Source organism: Hydractinia symbiolongicarpus, chromosome 9, assembly GCF_029227915.1.
Source record: "Hydractinia symbiolongicarpus strain clone_291-10 chromosome 9, HSymV2.1, whole genome shotgun sequence".
In the NCBI taxonomy this organism is placed as follows: domain Eukaryota; kingdom Metazoa; phylum Cnidaria; class Hydrozoa; order Anthoathecata; family Hydractiniidae; genus Hydractinia; species Hydractinia symbiolongicarpus.
The window spans coordinates 8,728,890-8,746,227 of NC_079883.1; the positions used below are offsets into that span (position 1 = coordinate 8,728,890).

At 40.3% G+C, this 17,338-nt stretch overlaps 11 non-coding genes and 1 pseudogene across 11 annotated transcripts; 4 read left to right on the forward strand and 8 right to left on the reverse strand.

Moving 5' to 3' along the window:
• Positions 1-4,336: 4,336 nt before the first annotated feature.
• On the forward strand, positions 4,337-4,455 carry LOC130661061 (5S ribosomal RNA). The gene has a single exon (XR_008988257.1). It is a non-coding gene; the product is annotated as a 5S ribosomal RNA (ribosomal RNA).
• A 20-nt stretch (positions 4,456-4,475) lies between these two features.
• Positions 4,476-6,870, forward strand: LOC130656426 (histone H1-delta-like; annotated as a pseudogene).
• LOC130659759 (U1 spliceosomal RNA) lies at positions 4,784-4,948 on the reverse strand. The gene has a single exon (XR_008986963.1). It is a non-coding gene; the product is annotated as a U1 spliceosomal RNA (small nuclear RNA).
• On the reverse strand, positions 5,134-5,325 carry LOC130660811 (U2 spliceosomal RNA). The gene has a single exon (XR_008988007.1). It is a non-coding gene; the product is annotated as a U2 spliceosomal RNA (small nuclear RNA).
• Positions 5,648-5,720, reverse strand: Trnar-acg (transfer RNA arginine (anticodon ACG)). The gene has a single exon. It is a non-coding gene; the product is annotated as a tRNA-Arg (tRNA).
• Positions 6,871-10,192: 3,322 nt separating the features above from the next.
• Positions 10,193-10,311, forward strand: LOC130661074 (5S ribosomal RNA). The gene has a single exon (XR_008988269.1). It is a non-coding gene; the product is annotated as a 5S ribosomal RNA (ribosomal RNA).
• A 328-nt stretch (positions 10,312-10,639) lies between these two features.
• On the reverse strand, positions 10,640-10,803 carry LOC130660467 (U1 spliceosomal RNA). The gene has a single exon (XR_008987665.1). It is a non-coding gene; the product is annotated as a U1 spliceosomal RNA (small nuclear RNA).
• A 183-nt stretch (positions 10,804-10,986) lies between these two features.
• On the reverse strand, positions 10,987-11,177 carry LOC130661486 (U2 spliceosomal RNA). Its single transcript, XR_008988677.1, has one exon. It is a non-coding gene; the product is annotated as a U2 spliceosomal RNA (small nuclear RNA).
• Positions 11,178-11,499: 322 nt separating this feature from the next.
• Trnar-acg (transfer RNA arginine (anticodon ACG)) lies at positions 11,500-11,572 on the reverse strand. Its single transcript has one exon. It is a non-coding gene; the product is annotated as a tRNA-Arg (tRNA).
• Positions 11,573-16,041: 4,469 nt separating this feature from the next.
• On the forward strand, positions 16,042-16,160 carry LOC130661086 (5S ribosomal RNA). The gene has a single exon (XR_008988281.1). It is a non-coding gene; the product is annotated as a 5S ribosomal RNA (ribosomal RNA).
• Positions 16,161-16,488: 328 nt separating this feature from the next.
• On the reverse strand, positions 16,489-16,653 carry LOC130659760 (U1 spliceosomal RNA). The gene has a single exon (XR_008986965.1). It is a non-coding gene; the product is annotated as a U1 spliceosomal RNA (small nuclear RNA).
• Positions 16,654-16,838: 185 nt separating this feature from the next.
• LOC130660812 (U2 spliceosomal RNA) lies at positions 16,839-17,030 on the reverse strand. Its single transcript, XR_008988008.1, has one exon. It is a non-coding gene; the product is annotated as a U2 spliceosomal RNA (small nuclear RNA).
• Between the last annotated feature and the right edge of the window lie 308 nt (positions 17,031-17,338).

Sequence of the window (17,338 nt, forward strand, 5' to 3'; positions counted from 1 at the left end):
AGTCGAAACGCAGTGCCCAATATATGAATTGCTCCTAATAGCCGGAAACAGGCCGTGTCGATGATGTAGGCCGACATACGCAACGCAAACCAAAGAACGCTTTATGAAAATCCTAACACGAGCGCGGAAGAAGCCCAAATTAACAGACTAGATGTAATGCTGAAGACCTCAAACTCCAGCAGCTTCTCTTGCAGACTATTGCGTCGTACTACAAATAAAAATTAACATGCTTTCGCATAGTCGCGGCACCCAAAACGGACATTATACGATGTACAGAAACACACATTTCTGTTTTCGCGCCAAATCAATTCCCGGGAGTGGTACTTTTACGTCCGCATACTTCGCACCGTCTTAAATTATATCTCATTTACACGGTAATGTTTAGTATACTTCTACTGTGATAACAAGCATCGTTTATCGTTGGATTGTTGTAAGAAAACATTAAAAATGAGTGAAGCAGCTTCTCCAAAGAAAATCGCACCCAAGAAGAAACCTGCTGCAAAGAAGACAGCTGATCACCCTAAATATGTGGACATGATCAAGGCTGCTATCGCTACCCTAAAGGAACGCGGTGGTTCATCTCGCCAAGCTATTACAAAATATATTCATGCAAATTACAAAGTTGCTGAAAACTCAGATCATCATCTGAAAATGGCTCTTAAACGAGGAGTAACATCAGGCGATTTGATTCAAACTAAAGGCACTGGTGCTTCTGGATCATTCAAGCTAGGTCAGGTAAAAAAAGAAAAACCTAAGAAAAAGGCCGCAGCAAAAAAGCCAACGGCAAAGAAGCCTACTGCAAAGAAAAGTACACCAAAAAAGAAGCCAGCAAAGAAGAGCACGCCAAAGAAAGCAGCAAAGAAGCCTGCCACAAAGAAAGCCTCGGCTAAGAAACCAGCAGCTAAGAAACCCACAAAGAAGCCTGTTGCTAAAAAACCTGCAGCAAAGAAGGTCAAAAAGACTCCCAAAAAGGCAGCAAAGAAGACCGCAAAAAAATAATTTGTGTGTATCTGGCTATTACATTAACAAACGGCTATTTTTATAGCCACACATTTACAAAAAAACATTATCTTGGTACAAAGTTAAACTTGTTTAAGTCACTTAAACAGTTAAAAAAGAGTAAATTTAAGATTAGATTCCCTAAGTTTAAGTATTTTCGTTTTTAAATTTCTTATTTTCTTGCTTTTACTTTTCTTGCCCTTCATATTTTTAACATTGTCAAACTTTATGTAGCATAAAATTTTTATGTAGCATAAAATTTAAACAGAAAGCAGGACAAAGTTTGATATAAAAAGCTAGCCGTAATATTTTTTATGGATGTGTGGCTATAAAAATAGCCGTTTTTTGTTTGGTAAGATGCTTAGGCACGTTCCCCACGAATTCTTCTTGCCAACTGGATGTCTTTAGGCATGATTGTAACTCGTTTTGCGTGAATGGCACACAAGTTAGTATCCTCGAACAAGCCAACAAGGTACGCTTCAGAAGCCTCTTGCAGAGCCATAACGGCTGTGCTCTGGAATCGCAGATCTGTTTTGAAGTCCTGAGCAATTTCTCGCACAAGACGCTGGAAAGGCAACTTGCGGATCAAGAGCTCGGTTGACTTCTGGTATCTTCTGATTTCTCTGAGAGCAACTGTACCAGGTCTGTAACGATGTGGTTTTTTCACTCCTCCAGTAGCTGGTGCGCTTTTCCTCGCAGCTTTAGTGGCGAGTTGTTTTCGTGGAGCCTTTCCTCCAGTAGATTTACGTGCAGTTTGCTTTGTACGAGCCATATTTTAAGAAGTCGATGTAGTACGGATACACAAGACGGTCTAAAATGCACTATCGCGCCAAAGTTTTATTTCTCATATTGATTGACAGCTAAGGTTCAAAACAAACCATTTGATTGGTGCTAAGAAAGTAATTTCTGATTGGCTGCATAATGACATTACGCTCATTACTTTAACATTTTTATAAAATCTGTGTTTTTTGGCTACGGGAAAACGGCTGTATCTTCTGATACACAAAAGCTTTTGACTTTTTTTTTTTTTAGTAAGTAGCAGAAGGTTTGGCGAATTCCAACGATGCCAAATTTATTGCCTTACTGAAACATTAAGACCACGAATTTTTAAAAAAACTACAGTTTTACTTAAAAAAATGTACAAAATGTTCGGAACATTTTGTAATGACGCAACTCTATTGGTTAATTAGGGTGTTTCCACGAGCAGTAGGTAATTTTATGGCCTCTTTTTAAAGCTGTCTGAATTCTGTTAACTCAAACGTTGTTTTTGTACTCGTTCTGTACGCAACTATATCAATATGTCTGGACGCGGAAAAGGAGGTAAAGGATTGGGAAAAGGAGGTGCTAAACGTCACCGAAAAATTCTTCGTGATAACATTCAGGGAATCACAAAACCTGCTATTCGGCGTCTTGCTCGACGAGGTGGTGTCAAACGTATCTCTGGCCTTATCTATGAGGAAACCAGAGGTGTACTGAAGGTTTTCTTAGAGAATGTTATTCGTGATGCTGTAACCTACACAGAGCACGCTAAACGCAAGACCGTTACCGCTATGGATGTTGTTTATGCCTTAAAACGTCAAGGAAGAACTCTTTACGGATTCGGAGGTTAAGCGTTGTCATTGCTCAACAAAAACGGCTATTTTTATAGCCACAAATCTTTTAAAACATTACTTTGTGCACGCTTCCAAATTACACAATGTGTAAAGTCTTGTCACAGTTACATTTATTGCTATACGATACTATGTCATATATGACACAAAAAAAATTTAGAAATACTTTGTAGGGTTAATTTGCCTGGGAGTGTTTCCGTGAAAAGCTGGGTTAAGTTAAATGTAAGCAATAACATGGATCAATGTACTTGTCTTTTCTGCAAGTACAGCTAATAATACGTATGAAAAGTGAAGCTAATCCACACACACATGGGGAAGTATTTTAAATGTAGGCTAGTGTTCTTAAGCACATTATTTAGAAGTTTTATTAACTTCGGTTAACTTGTAGTGACGCCAAGTAAATGTTTTTTTAAAGATGTGTGGTCTTAAAAAAGACCGTTTGTGTTTGGTAGACGTTGGTTTACTTGCTGCTTGTGTATTTTGTGACGGCTTTTGTTCCTTCACTGACTGCGTGTTTTGCAAGTTCTCCAGGCAAGAGAAGACGTACTGCGGTTTGAATTTCACGAGAAGAGATGGTCGACTTTTTGTTTTGAAGAGCCAAACGCGAAGCTTCGGAAGCAATGCGCTCAAAGATGTCGTTGACAAATGAGTTCATGATGCTCATAGCTTTGCTTGAAACTCCGACATCTGGGTGAACTTGTTTCAAAACATTGTAGATGTAAATAGCATAACTTTCCTTTCTCTTTCTCTTGCGTTTCTTTTCACCAGTTCCACCAATCTTTCCTCCTTTTTTGCCGGCTCTTTTTTCACCTTTCTTGGCTACTTTAGGTGCCTGTTTTCCTCCTTTAGCTGCTGCGTCAGACATGGTTAAAAATTTTTGCTACTTAACTTGTAAATAAGCATTAAACTGCAAGTCAAAACTTTTTGTTTATAAGTAAAAAAATCGGATCGAATTCGATCCGAAAACGCCGATACGCAATTTAATTGGTTAAAAAAAAAATCTTTTGTTTAATACTTAATTATGATTGGTTAAAAAAACATGATTTCGATCCTATTTTTATGATGAAAAAACGAGTAAAGTTTATTTCGTTAACACTTACGTTAAATATTCGTACGTTTTTGTATTAACTTACAAATCAAATCGCAGTTATGTCTGGACGTGGAAAAGGTGGAAAAGCTAAGGCTAAAGCCAAGACAAGATCCTCAAGAGCTGGACTTCAATTTCCAGTCGGTAGAGTGCATAGATTCCTTCGTAGAGGGCACTATGCTAACCGAATTGGATCTGGAGCACCAGTTTACTTAGCAGCCGTCTTGGAATATTTATCTGCTGAGATATTGGAGTTGGCTGGTAACGCAGCAAGAGACAACAAAAAAGCTAGGATTATTCCAAGACATTTACAATTGGCTGTTCGTAATGATGAAGAATTAAACAAACTTTTGAGCGGTGTAACCATTGCAGCTGGTGGTGTTTTGCCAAACATTCAAGCTGTCTTACTCCCAAAGAAGAACGACAAAGGACAGAAGAAGTAAACCGCTACACTCAGAAAACAACGGCTATTTTTATAGCCACACATCTTTAAAAAAACATTGTTTTTTTCACAAAACTATAACCTTAAAGTCTAATAGATAATCCATGCATACGCCTTGTCCTAAGTAACTCAAAGAAATTAAATAAAAAAATTTGATCACAACGTCAAAATAAATTGCACGTATTTGCACCTACTAATGTCTACGGCCATACCACGATGAACACACCCGTTCTCGTCTGATCACGGAAGTTAAGCATCGTCGGGCCGGGATAGTACTTGGATGGGGGACCGCCTGGGAACTCCCGGTGTCGTAGGCTTTTCATTTTCATTTGCTGTGATATATTTCTTGTTATAACAATTAAGGAACGTGGCGGTTGTTGAAAGTGTTTCCTATGACATTTTCCTACGACATTTTCAGGTGATAGTACGAGAAAAAAGAGCTTTCAAATGCATACAAACTCGATCTATTGCCGATCATCCAATAACCCTGACGGAATGGCAAATAAAATAAAATTCCGCCGCCTTCCGAGGACTTATATCGCAATCACGTTTCGTAACAGCCAAGCGAGGTTTTACCTTAGCGTTTAAGTCACCACCGACATTTGGCCGCGCAACTTTTCTAAGCTCATTCATTTTGACTTAAGGAGGGGGCGAGCGCGGACGCAGGCCCCCACTACCAGAAATTGTACGGTCGAGTTACTGACGTTTGCAGTAATCGCAGAGGTCAGCCCAAGCGTAGTGCAATGCAAGAGCCTCACTCTGGAAGAAAACCCTCATTGATCAGTCTTTACTTCCCCGTCAGGTAAGTATGAGTTGGAACTGCACCGTAGCATGAGGGTACCCTTCAAAGTTTGTTAATGCTTGTGGCTTGAGTGTGTTATAAACTGCCGTGTCGCGGGGCATAGGCTGTATTCTCCCCCAGTGTACGCGTTTTGTTCCCGCCGTAGACTATGCAGAGTGCCGTCGGAAAGAGGACTGCTATTATTCTTTTATTGCTTATGTGGGCCGCCATCGGTAATAGTGCAACACCAAGGCAACCCGTGGTCACGGCGTGAATGAATCCACCTCCATGACCCAAGGCCAAAAATCAGATTAATATACTGACCATTCAGAGAATGGCCTACCAGATATTAAACTGATAAGAACAGATACTACACTTGATCTTAGCCATTAGGCCGAGAAGCGATAAAGAACAAGCGTTGCCATGATAGGCATCGTCCACACACCGTAACTGCTTGTGGAGCATGTCACGTTACTGTAAAGCTTACAACTGTCACCGCGTACGGATGGACGGCGACATAGTAAAAATCACGGCTGTTGATTTAGCCGTAGGATGGAGAGCGACTGTAGCGAGTGGATGGTAACTTACATGAATGCTAACAAAGGCGACGATACTAAGTGCGTGATATTACTTTCCAATATGTCTGCGTACATTCCGTTTATCAACGCATTACGCCAGAACGTGCGCGCGCGTTACACAGTAGACCATGCAGCCGAAATGCGACAGTGCGACCCTGCCAGGAGTCGAACCTGGAATCCCCTGATTCGTAGTCAGATGCCTTATCCATTGGGCCACAGGGCCATGCTTATGACTTCGCCCCATCGTCATTTTGGCTTGCGCATTCGTTTTACTTACGACAGAATTCTTCGTGTTTGTAGCCATGAAAGAAAGGGACTTCTGTGAGTGAATTTTTTTACTGTGGTCTAATAAAAAAGTCGAAACGCAGTGCCCAATATATGAATTGCTCCTAATAGCCGGAAACAGGCCGTGTCGATGATGTAGGCCGACATACGCAACGCAAACCAAAGAACGCTTTATGAAAATCCTAACACGAGCGCGGAAGAAGCCCAAATTAACAGACTAGATGTAATGCTGAAGACCTCAAACTCCAGCAGCTTCTCTTGCAGACTATTGCGTCGTACTACAAATAAAAATTAACATGCTTTCGCATAGTCGCGGCACCCAAAACGGACATTATACGATGTACAGAAACACACATTTCTGTTTTCGCGCCAAATCAATTCCCGGGAGTGGTACTTTTACGTCCGCATACTTCGCACCGTCTTAAATTATATCTCATTTACACGGTAATGTTTAGTATACTTCTACTGTGATAACAAGCATCGTTTATCGTTGGATTGTTGTAAGAAAACATTAAAAATGAGTGAAGCAGCTTCTCCAAAGAAAATCGCACCCAAGAAGAAACCTGCTGCAAAGAAGACAGCTGATCACCCTAAATATGTGGACATGATCAAGGCTGCTATCGCTACCCTAAAGGAACGCGGTGGTTCATCTCGCCAAGCTATTACAAAATATATTCATGCAAATTACAAAATTACAAAGTTGCTGAAAACTCAGATCATCATCTGAAAATGGCTCTTAAACGAGGAGTAACATCAGGCGATTTGATTCAAACTAAAGGCACTGGTGCTTCTGGATCATTCAAGCTAGGTCAGGTAAAAAAAGAAAAACCTAAGAAAAAGGCCGCAGCAAAAAAGCCAACGGCAAAGAAGCCTACTGCAAAGAAAAGTACACCAAAAAAGAAGCCAGCAAAGAAGAGCACGCCAAAGAAAGCAGCAAAGAAGCCTGCCACAAAGAAAGCCTCGGCTAAGAAACCAGCAGCTAAGAAACCCACAAAGAAGCCTGTTGCTAAAAAACCTGCAGCAAAGAAGGTCAAAAAGACTCCCAAAAAGGCAGCAAAGAAGACCGCAAAAAAATAATTTGTGTGTATCTGGCTATTACATTAACAAACGGCTATTTTTATAGCCACACATTTACAAAAAAACATTATCTTGGTACAAAGTTAAACTTGTTTAAGTCACTTAAACAGTTAAAAAAGAGTAAATTTAAGATTAGATTCCCTAAGTTTAAGTATTTTCGTTTTTAAATTTCTTATTTTCTTGCTTTTACTTTTCTTGCCCTTCATATTTTTAACATTGTCAAACTTTATGTAGCATAAAATTTTTATGTAGCATAAAATTTAAACAGAAAGCAGGACAAAGTTTGATATAAAAAGCTAGCCGTAATATTTTTTATGGATGTGTGGCTATAAAAATAGCCGTTTTTTGTTTGGTAAGATGCTTAGGCACGTTCCCCACGAATTCTTCTTGCCAACTGGATGTCTTTAGGCATGATTGTAACTCGTTTTGCGTGAATGGCACACAAGTTAGTATCCTCGAACAAGCCAACAAGGTACGCTTCAGAAGCCTCTTGCAGAGCCATAACGGCTGTGCTCTGGAATCGCAGATCTGTTTTGAAGTCCTGAGCAATTTCTCGCACAAGACGCTGGAAAGGCAACTTGCGGATCAAGAGCTCGGTTGACTTCTGGTATCTTCTGATTTCTCTGAGAGCAACTGTACCAGGTCTGTAACGATGTGGTTTTTTCACTCCTCCAGTAGCTGGTGCGCTTTTCCTCGCAGCTTTAGTGGCGAGTTGTTTTCGTGGAGCCTTTCCTCCAGTAGATTTACGTGCAGTTTGCTTTGTACGAGCCATATTTTAAGAAGTCGATGTAGTACGGATACACAAGACGGTCTAAAATGCACTATCGCGCCAAAGTTTTATTTCTCATATTGATTGACAGCTAAGGTTCAAAACAAACCATTTGATTGGTGCTAAGAAAGTAATTTCTGATTGGCTGCATAATGACATTACGCTCATTACTTTAACATTTTTATAAAATCTGTGTTTTTTGGCTACGGGGAAAACGGCTGTATCTTCTGATACACAAAAGCTTTTGACTTTTTTTTTTTTTAGTAAGTAGCAGAAGGTTTGGCGAATTCCAACGATGCCAAATTTATTGCCTTACTGAAACATTAAGACCACGAATTTTTAAAAAAACTACAGTTTTACTTAAAAAAATGTACAAAATGTTCGGAACATTTTGTAATGACGCAACTCTATTGGTTAATTAGGGTGTTTCCACGAGCAGTAGGTAATTTTATGGCCTCTTTTTAAAGCTGTCTGAATTCTGTTAACTCAAACGTTGTTTTTGTACTCGTTCTGTACGCAACTATATCAATATGTCTGGACGCGGAAAAGGAGGTAAAGGATTGGGAAAAGGAGGTGCTAAACGTCACCGAAAAATTCTTCGTGATAACATTCAGGGAATCACAAAACCTGCTATTCGGCGTCTTGCTCGACGAGGTGGTGTCAAACGTATCTCTGGCCTTATCTATGAGGAAACCAGAGGTGTACTGAAGGTTTTCTTAGAGAATGTTATCGTGATGCTGTAACCTACACAGAGCACGCTAAACGCAAGACCGTTACCGCTATGGATGTTGTTTATGCCTTAAAACGTCAAGGAAGAACTCTTTACGGATTCGGAGGTTAAGCGTTGTCATTGCTCAACAAAAACGGCTATTTTTATAGCCACAAATCTTTTAAAACATTACTTTGTGCACGCTTCCAAATTACACAATGTGTAAAGTCTTGTCACAGTTACATTTATTGCTATACGATACTATGTCATATATGACACAAAAAAAATTTAGAAATACTTTGTAGGGTTAATTTGCCTGGGAGTGTTTCCGTGAAAAGCTGGGTTAAGTTAAATGTAAGCAATAACATGGATCAATGTACTTGTCTTTTCTGCAAGTACAGCTAATAATACGTATGAAAAGTGAAGCTAATCCACACACACATGGGGAAGTATTTTAAATGTAGGCTAGTGTTCTTAAGCACATTATTTAGAGTTTTATTAACTTCGGTTAACTTGTAGTGACGCCAAGTAAATGTTTTTTTAAAGATGTGTGGTCTTAAAAAAGACCGTTTGTGTTTGGTAGACGTTGGTTTACTTGCTGCTTGTGTATTTTGTGACGGCTTTTGTTCCTTCACTGACTGCGTGTTTTGCAAGTTCTCCAGGCAAGAGAAGACGTACTGCGGTTTGAATTTCACGAGAAGAGACTGGTCGACTTTTTGTTTTGAAGAGCCAAACGCGAAGCTTCGGAAGCAATGCGCTCAAAGATGTCGTTGACAAATGAGTTCATGATGCTCATAGCTTTGCTTGAAACTCCGACATCTGGGTGAACTTGTTTCAAAACATTGTAGATGTAAATAGCATAACTTTCCTTTCTCTTTCTCTTGCGTTTCTTTTCACCAGTTCCACCAATCTTTCCTCCTTTTTTGCCGGCTCTTTTTTCACCTTTCTTGGCTACTTTAGGTGCCTGTTTTCTCCTTTAGCTGCTGCGTCAGACATGGTTAAAAATTTTTGCTACTTAACTTGTAAATAAGCATTAAACTGCAAGTCAAAACTTTTTGTTTATAAGTAAAAAAATCGGATCGAATTCGATCCGAAAACGCCGATACGCAATTTAATTGGTTAAAAAAAAAATCTTTTGTTTAATACTTAATTATGATTGGTTAAAAAACATGATTTCGATCCTATTTTTATGATGAAAAAACGAGTAAAGTTTATTTCGTTAACACTTACGTTAAATATTCGTACGTTTTTGTATTAACTTACAAATCAAATCGCAGTTATGTCTGGACGTGGAAAAGGTGGAAAAGCTAAGGCTAAAGCCAAGACAAGATCCTCAAGAGCTGGACTTCAATTTCCAGTCGGTAGAGTGCATAGATTCCTTCGTAGAGGGCACTATGCTAACCGAATTGGATCTGGAGCACCAGTTTACTTAGCAGCCGTCTTGGAATATTTATCTGCTGAGATATTGGAGTGGCTGGTAACGCAGCAAGAGACAACAAAAAAGCTAGGATTATTCCAAGACATTTACAATTGGCTGTTCGTAATGATGAAGAATTAAACAAACTTTTGAGCGGTGTAACCATTGCAGCTGGTGGTGTTTTGCCAAACATTCAAGCTGTCTTACTCCCAAAGAAGAACGACAAAGGACAGAAGAAGTAAACCGCTACACTCAGAAAACAACGGCTATTTTTATAGCCACACATCTTTAAAAAAACATTGTTTTTTTCACAAAACTATAACCTTAAAGTCTAATAGATAATCCATGCATACGCCTTGTCCTAAGTAACTCAAAGAAATTAAATAAAAAATTTGATCACAACGTCAAAATAAATTGCACGTATTTGCACCTACTAATGTCTACGGCCATACCACGATGAACACACCCGTTCTCGTCTGATCACGGAAGTTAAGCATCGTCGGGCCGGGATAGTACTTGGATGGGGGACCGCCTGGGAACTCCCGGTGTCGTAGGCTTTTCATTTTCATTTGCTGTGATATATTTCTTGTTATAACAATTAAGGAACGTGGCGGTTGTTGAAAGTGTTTCCTATGACATTTTCCTACGACATTTTCAGGTGATAGTACGAGAAAAAAGAGCTTTCAAATGCATACAAACTCGATCTATTGCCGATCATCCAATAACCCTGACGGAATGGCAAATAAATTAAAATTCCGCCGCCTTCCGAGGACTTATATCGCAATCACGTTTCGTAACAGCCAAGCGAGGTTTTACCTTAGCGTTTAAGTCACCACCGACATTTGGCCCGCGCAACTTTTCTAAGCTCATTCATTTGACTTAAGGAGGGGGCGAGCGCGGACGCAGGCCCCCACTACCAGAAATTGTACGGTCGAGTTACTGACGTTTGCAGTAATCGCAGAGGTCAGCCCAAGCGTAGTGCAATGCAAGAGCCTCACTCTGGAAGAAAACCCTCATTGATCAGTCTTTACTTCCCGTCAGGTAAGTATGAGTTGGAACTGCACCGTAGCATGAGGGTACCCTCAAAGTTTGTTAATGCTTGTGGCTTGAGTGTGTCATAAACTGCCGTGTCGCGGGGCATAGGCTGTATCTCCCCCAGTGTACGCGTTTTGTTCCCGCCGTAGACTATGCAGAGTGCCGTCGGAAAGAGGACTGCTATTATTCTTTTATTGCTTATGTGGGCCGCCATCGGTAATAGTGCAACACCAAGGCAACCCGTGTCACGGCGTGAATGAATCCACCTCCATGACCCAAGGCCAAAAATCAGATTAATATACTGACCATTCAGAGAATGGCCTACCAGATATTAAACTGATAAGAACAGATACTACACTTGATCTTAGCCATTAGGCCGAGAAGCGATAAAGAACAAGCGTTGCCATGATAGGCATCGTCCACACACCGTAACTGCTTGTGGAGCATGTCACGTTACTGTAAAGCTTACAACTGTCACCGCGTACGGATGGACGGCGACATAGTAAAAATCACGGCTGTTGATTTAGCCGTAGGATGGAGAGCGACTGTAGCGAGTGGATGGTAACTTACATGAATGCTAACAAAGGCGACGATACTAAGTGCGTGATATTACTTTCCAATATGTCTGCGTACATTCCGTTTATCAACGCATTACGCCAGAACGTGCGCGCGCGTTACACAGTAGACCATGCAGCCGAAATGCGACAGTGCGACCCTGCCAGGAGTCGAACCTGGAATCCCCTGATTCGTAGTCAGATGCCTTATCCATTGGGCCACAGGGCCATGCTTATGACTTCGCCCCATCGTCATTTTGGCTTGCGCATTCGTTTTACTTACGACAGAATTCTTCGTGTTTGTAGCCATGAAAGAAAGGGACTTCTGTGAGTGAATTTTTTTACTGTGGTCTAATAAAAAAGTCGAAACGCAGTGCCCAATATATGAATTGCTCCTAATAGCCGGAAACAGGCCGTGTCGATGATGTAGGCCGACATACGCAACGCAAACCAAAGAACGCTTTATGAAAATCCTAACACGAGCGCGGAAGAAGCCCAAATTAACAGACTAGATGTAATGCTGAAGACCTCAAACTCCAGCAGCTTCTCTTGCAGACTATTGCGTCGTACTACAAATAAAAATTAACATGCTTTCGCATAGTCGCGGCACCCAAAACGGACATTATACGATGTACAGAAACACACATTTCTGTTTTCGCGCCAAATCAATTCCCGGGAGTGGTACTTTTACGTCCGCATACTTCGCACCGTCTTAAATTATATCTCATTTACACGGTAATGTTTAGTATACTTCTACTGTGATAACAAGCATCGTTTATCGTTGGATTGTTGTAAGAAAACATTAAAAATGAGTGAAGCAGCTTCTCCAAAGAAAATCGCACCCAAGAAGAAACCTGCTGCAAAGAAGACAGCTGATCACCCTAAATATGTGGACATGATCAAGGCTGCTATCGCTACCCTAAAGGAACGCGGTGGTTCATCTCGCCAAGCTATTACAAAATATATTCATGCAAATTACAAAGTTGCTGAAAACTCAGATCATCATCTGAAAATGGCTCTTAAACGAGGAGTAACATCAGGCGATTTGATTCAAACTAAAGGCACTGGTGCTTCTGGATCATTCAAGCTAGGTCAGGTAAAAAAAGAAAAACCTAAGAAAAAGGCCGCAGCAAAAAAGCCAACGGCAAAGAAGCCTACTGCAAAGAAAAGTACACCAAAAAAGAAGCCAGCAAAGAAGAGCACGCCAAAGAAAGCAGCAAAGAAGCCTGCCACAAAGAAAGCCTCGGCTAAGAAACCAGCAGCTAAGAAACCCACAAAGAAGCCTGTTGCTAAAAAACCTGCAGCAAAGAAGGTCAAAAAGACTCCCAAAAAGGCAGCAAAGAAGACCGCAAAAAAATAATTTGTGTGTATCTGGCTATTACATTAACAAACGGCTATTTTTATAGCCACACATTTACAAAAAAACATTATCTTGGTACAAAGTTAAACTTGTTTAAGTCACTTAAACAGTTAAAAAAGAGTAAATTTAAGATTAGATTCCCTAAGTTTAAGTATTTTCGTTTTTAAATTTCTTATTTTCTTGCTTTTACTTTTCTTGCCCTTCATATTTTTAACATTGTCAAACTTTATGTAGCATAAAATTTTTATGTAGTCATAAAATTTAAACAGAAAGCAGGACAAAGTTTGATATAAAAAAGCTAGCCGTAATATTTTTTATGGATGTGTGGCTATAAAAATAGCCGTTTTTTGTTTGGTAAGATGCTTAGGCACGTTCCCCACGAATTCTTCTTGCCAACTGGATGTCTTTAGGCATGATTGTAACTCGTTTTGCGTGAATGGCACACAAGTTAGTATCCTCGAACAAGCCAACAAGGTACGCTTCAGAAGCCTCTTGCAGAGCCATAACGGCTGTGCTCTGGAATCGCAGATCTGTTTTGAAGTCCTGAGCAATTTCTCGCACAAGACGCTGGAAAGGCAACTTGCGGATCAAGAGCTCGGTTGACTTCTGGTATCTTCTGATTTCTCTGAGAGCAACTGTACCAGGTCTGTAACGATGTGGTTTTTTCACTCCTCCAGTAGCTGGTGCGCTTTTCCTCGCAGCTTTAGTGGCGAGTTGTTTTCGTGGAGCCTTTCCTCCAGTAGATTTACGTGCAGTTTGCTTTGTACGAGCCATATTTTAAGAAGTCGATGTAGTACGGATACACAAGACGGTCTAAAATGCACTATCGCGCCAAAGTTTTATTTCTCATATTGATTGACAGCTAAGGTTCAAAACAAACCATTTGATTGGTGCTAAGAAAGTAATTTCTGATTGGCTGCATAATGACATTACGCTCATTACTTTAACATTTTTATAAAATCTGTGTTTTTTGGCTACGGGAAAACGGCTGTATCTTCTGATACACAAAAGCTTTTGACTTTTTTTTTTTTTAGTAAGTAGCAGAAGGTTTGGCGAATTCCAACGATGCCAAATTTATTGCCTTACTGAAACATTAAGACCACGAATTTTTAAAAAAACTACAGTTTTACTTAAAAAAATGTACAAAATGTTCGGAACATTTTGTAATGACGCAACTCTATTGGTTAATTAGGGTGTTTCCACGAGCAGTAGGTAATTTTATGGCCTCTTTTTAAAGCTGTCTGAATTCTGTTAACTCAAACGTTGTTTTTGTACTCGTTCTGTACGCAACTATATCAATATGTCTGGACGCGGAAAAGGAGGTAAAGGATTGGGAAAAGGAGGTGCTAAACGTCACCGAAAAATTCTTCGTGATAACATTCAGGGAATCACAAAACCTGCTATTCGGCGTCTTGCTCGACGAGGTGGTGTCAAACGTATCTCTGGCCTTATCTATGAGGAAACCAGAGGTGTACTGAAGGTTTTCTTAGAGAATGTTATTCGTGATGCTGTAACCTACACAGAGCACGCTAAACGCAAGACCGTTACCGCTATGGATGTTGTTTATGCCTTAAAACGTCAAGGAAGAACTCTTTACGGATTCGGAGGTTAAGCGTTGTCATTGCTCAACAAAAACGGCTATTTTTATAGCCACAAATCTTTTAAAACATTACTTTGTGCACGCTTCCAAATTACACAATGTGTAAAGTCTTGTCACAGTTACATTTATTGCTATACGATACTATGTCATATATGACACAAAAAAATTTAGAAATACTTTGTAGGGTTAATTTGCCTGGGAGTGTTTCCGTGAAAAGCTGGGTTAAGTTAAATGTAAGCAATAACATGGATCAATGTACTTGTCTTTTCTGCAAGTACAGCTAATAATACGTATGAAAAGTGAAGCTAATCCACACACACATGGGGAAGTATTTTAAATGTAGGCTAGTGTTCTTAAGCACATTATTTAGAAGTTTTATTAACTTCGGTTAACTTGTAGTGACGCCAAGTAAATGTTTTTTTAAAGATGTGTGGTCTTAAAAAAGACCGTTTGTGTTTGGTAGACGTTGGTTTACTTGCTGCTTGTGTATTTTGTGACGGCTTTTGTTCCTTCACTGACTGCGTGTTTTGCAAGTTCTCCAGGCAAGAGAAGACGTACTGCGGTTTGAATTTCACGAGAAGAGATGGTCGACTTTTTGTTTTGAAGAGCCAAACGCGAAGCTTCGGAAGCAATGCGCTCAAAGATGTCGTTGACAAATGAGTTCATGATGCTCATAGCTTTGCTTGAAACTCCGACATCTGGGTGAACTTGTTTCAAAACATTGTAGATGTAAATAGCATAACTTTCCTTTCTCTTTCTCTTGCGTTTCTTTTCACCAGTTCCACCAATCTTTCCTCCTTTTTTGCCGGCTCTTTTTTCACCTTTCTTGGCTACTTTAGGTGCCTGTTTTCCTCCTTTAGCTGCTGCGTCAGACATGGTTAAAAATTTTTGCTACTTAACTTGTAAATAAGCATTAAACTGCAAGTCAAAACTTTTTGTTTATAAGTAAAAAAATCGGATCGAATTCGATCCGAAAACGCCGATACGCAATTTAATTGGTTAAAAAAAAAATCTTTTGTTTAATACTTAATTATGATTGGTTAAAAAAACATGATTTCGATCCTATTTTTATGATGAAAAAACGAGTAAAGTTTATTTCGTTAACACTTACGTTAAATATTCGTACGTTTTTGTATTAACTTACAAATCAAATCGCAGTTATGTCTGGACGTGGAAAAGGTGGAAAAGCTAAGGCTAAAGCCAAGACAAGATCCTCAAGAGCTGGACTTCAATTTCCAGTCGGTAGAGTGCATAGATTCCTTCGTAGAGGGCACTATGCTAACCGAATTGGATCTGGAGCACCAGTTTACTTAGCAGCCGTCTTGGAATATTTATCTGCTGAGATATTGGAGTTGGCTGGTAACGCAGCAAGAGACAACAAAAAAGCTAGGATTATTCCAAGACATTTACAATTGGCTGTTCGTAATGATGAAGAATTAAACAAACTTTTGAGCGGTGTAACCATTGCAGCTGGTGGTGTTTTGCCAAACATTCAAGCTGTCTTACTCCCAAAGAAGAACGACAAAGGACAGAAGAAGTAAACCGCTACACTCAGAAAACAACGGCTATTTTTATAGCCACACATCTTTAAAAAAACATTGTTTTTTTCACAAAACTATAACCTTAAAGTCTAATAGATAATCCATGCATACGCCTTGTCCTAAGTAACTCAAAGAAATTAAATAAAAAAATTTGATCACAACGTCAAAATAAATTGCACGTATTTGCACCTACTAATGTCTACGGCCATACCACGATGAACACACCCGTTCTCGTCTGATCACGGAAGTTAAGCATCGTCGGGCCGGGATAGTACTTGGATGGGGGACCGCCTGGGAACTCCCGGTGTCGTAGGCTTTTCATTTTCATTTGCTGTGATATATTTCTTGTTATAACAATTAAGGAACGTGGCGGTTGTTGAAAGTGTTTCCTATGACATTTTCCTACGACATTTTCAGGTGATAGTACGAGAAAAAAGAGCTTTCAAATGCATACAAACTCGATCTATTGCCGATCATCCAATAACCCTGACGGAATGGCAAATAAAATAAAATTCCGCCGCCTTCCGAGGACTTATATCGCAATCACGTTTCGTAACAGCCAAGCGAGGTTTTACCTTAGCGTTTAAGTCACCACCGACATTTGGCCGCGCAACTTTTCTAAGCTCATTCATTTTGACTTAAGGAGGGGGCGAGCGCGGACGCAGGCCCCCACTACCAGAAATTGTACGGTCGAGTTACTGACGTTTGCAGTAATCGCAGAGGTCAGCCCAAGCGTAGTGCAATGCAAGAGCCTCACTCTGGAAGAAAACCCTCATTGATCAGTCTTTACTTCCCCGTCAGGTAAGTATGAGTTGGAACTGCACCGTAGCATGAGGGTACCCTTCAAAGTTTGTTAATGCTTGTGGCTTGAGTGTGTTATAAACTGCCGTGTCGCGGGGCATAGGCTGTATTCTCCCCCAGTGTACGCGTTTTGTTCCCGCCGTAGACTATGCAGAGTGCCGTCGGAAAGAGGACTGCTATTATTCTTTTATTGCTTATGTGGGCCGCCATCGGTAATAGTGCAACACCAAGGCAACCCGTGGTCACGGCGTGAATGAATCCACCTCCATGACCCAAGGCCAAAAATCAGATTAATATACTGACCATTCAGAGAATGGCCTACCAGATATTAAACTGATAAGAACAGATACTACACTTGATCTTAGCCATTAGGCCGAGAAGCGATAAAGAACAAGCGTTGCCATGATAGGCATCGTCCACACACCGTAACTGCTTGTGGAGCATGTCACGTTACTGTAAAGCTTACAACTGTCACCGCGTACGGATGGACGGCGACATAGTAAAAATCACGGCTGTTGATTTAGCCGTAGGATGGAGAGCGACTGTAGCGAGTGGATGGTAACTTACATGAATGCTAACAAAGGCGACGATACTAAGTGCGTGATATTACTTTCCAATATGTCTGCGTACATTCCGTTTATCAACGCATTACGCCAGAACGTGCGCGCGCGTTACACAGTAGACCATGCAGCC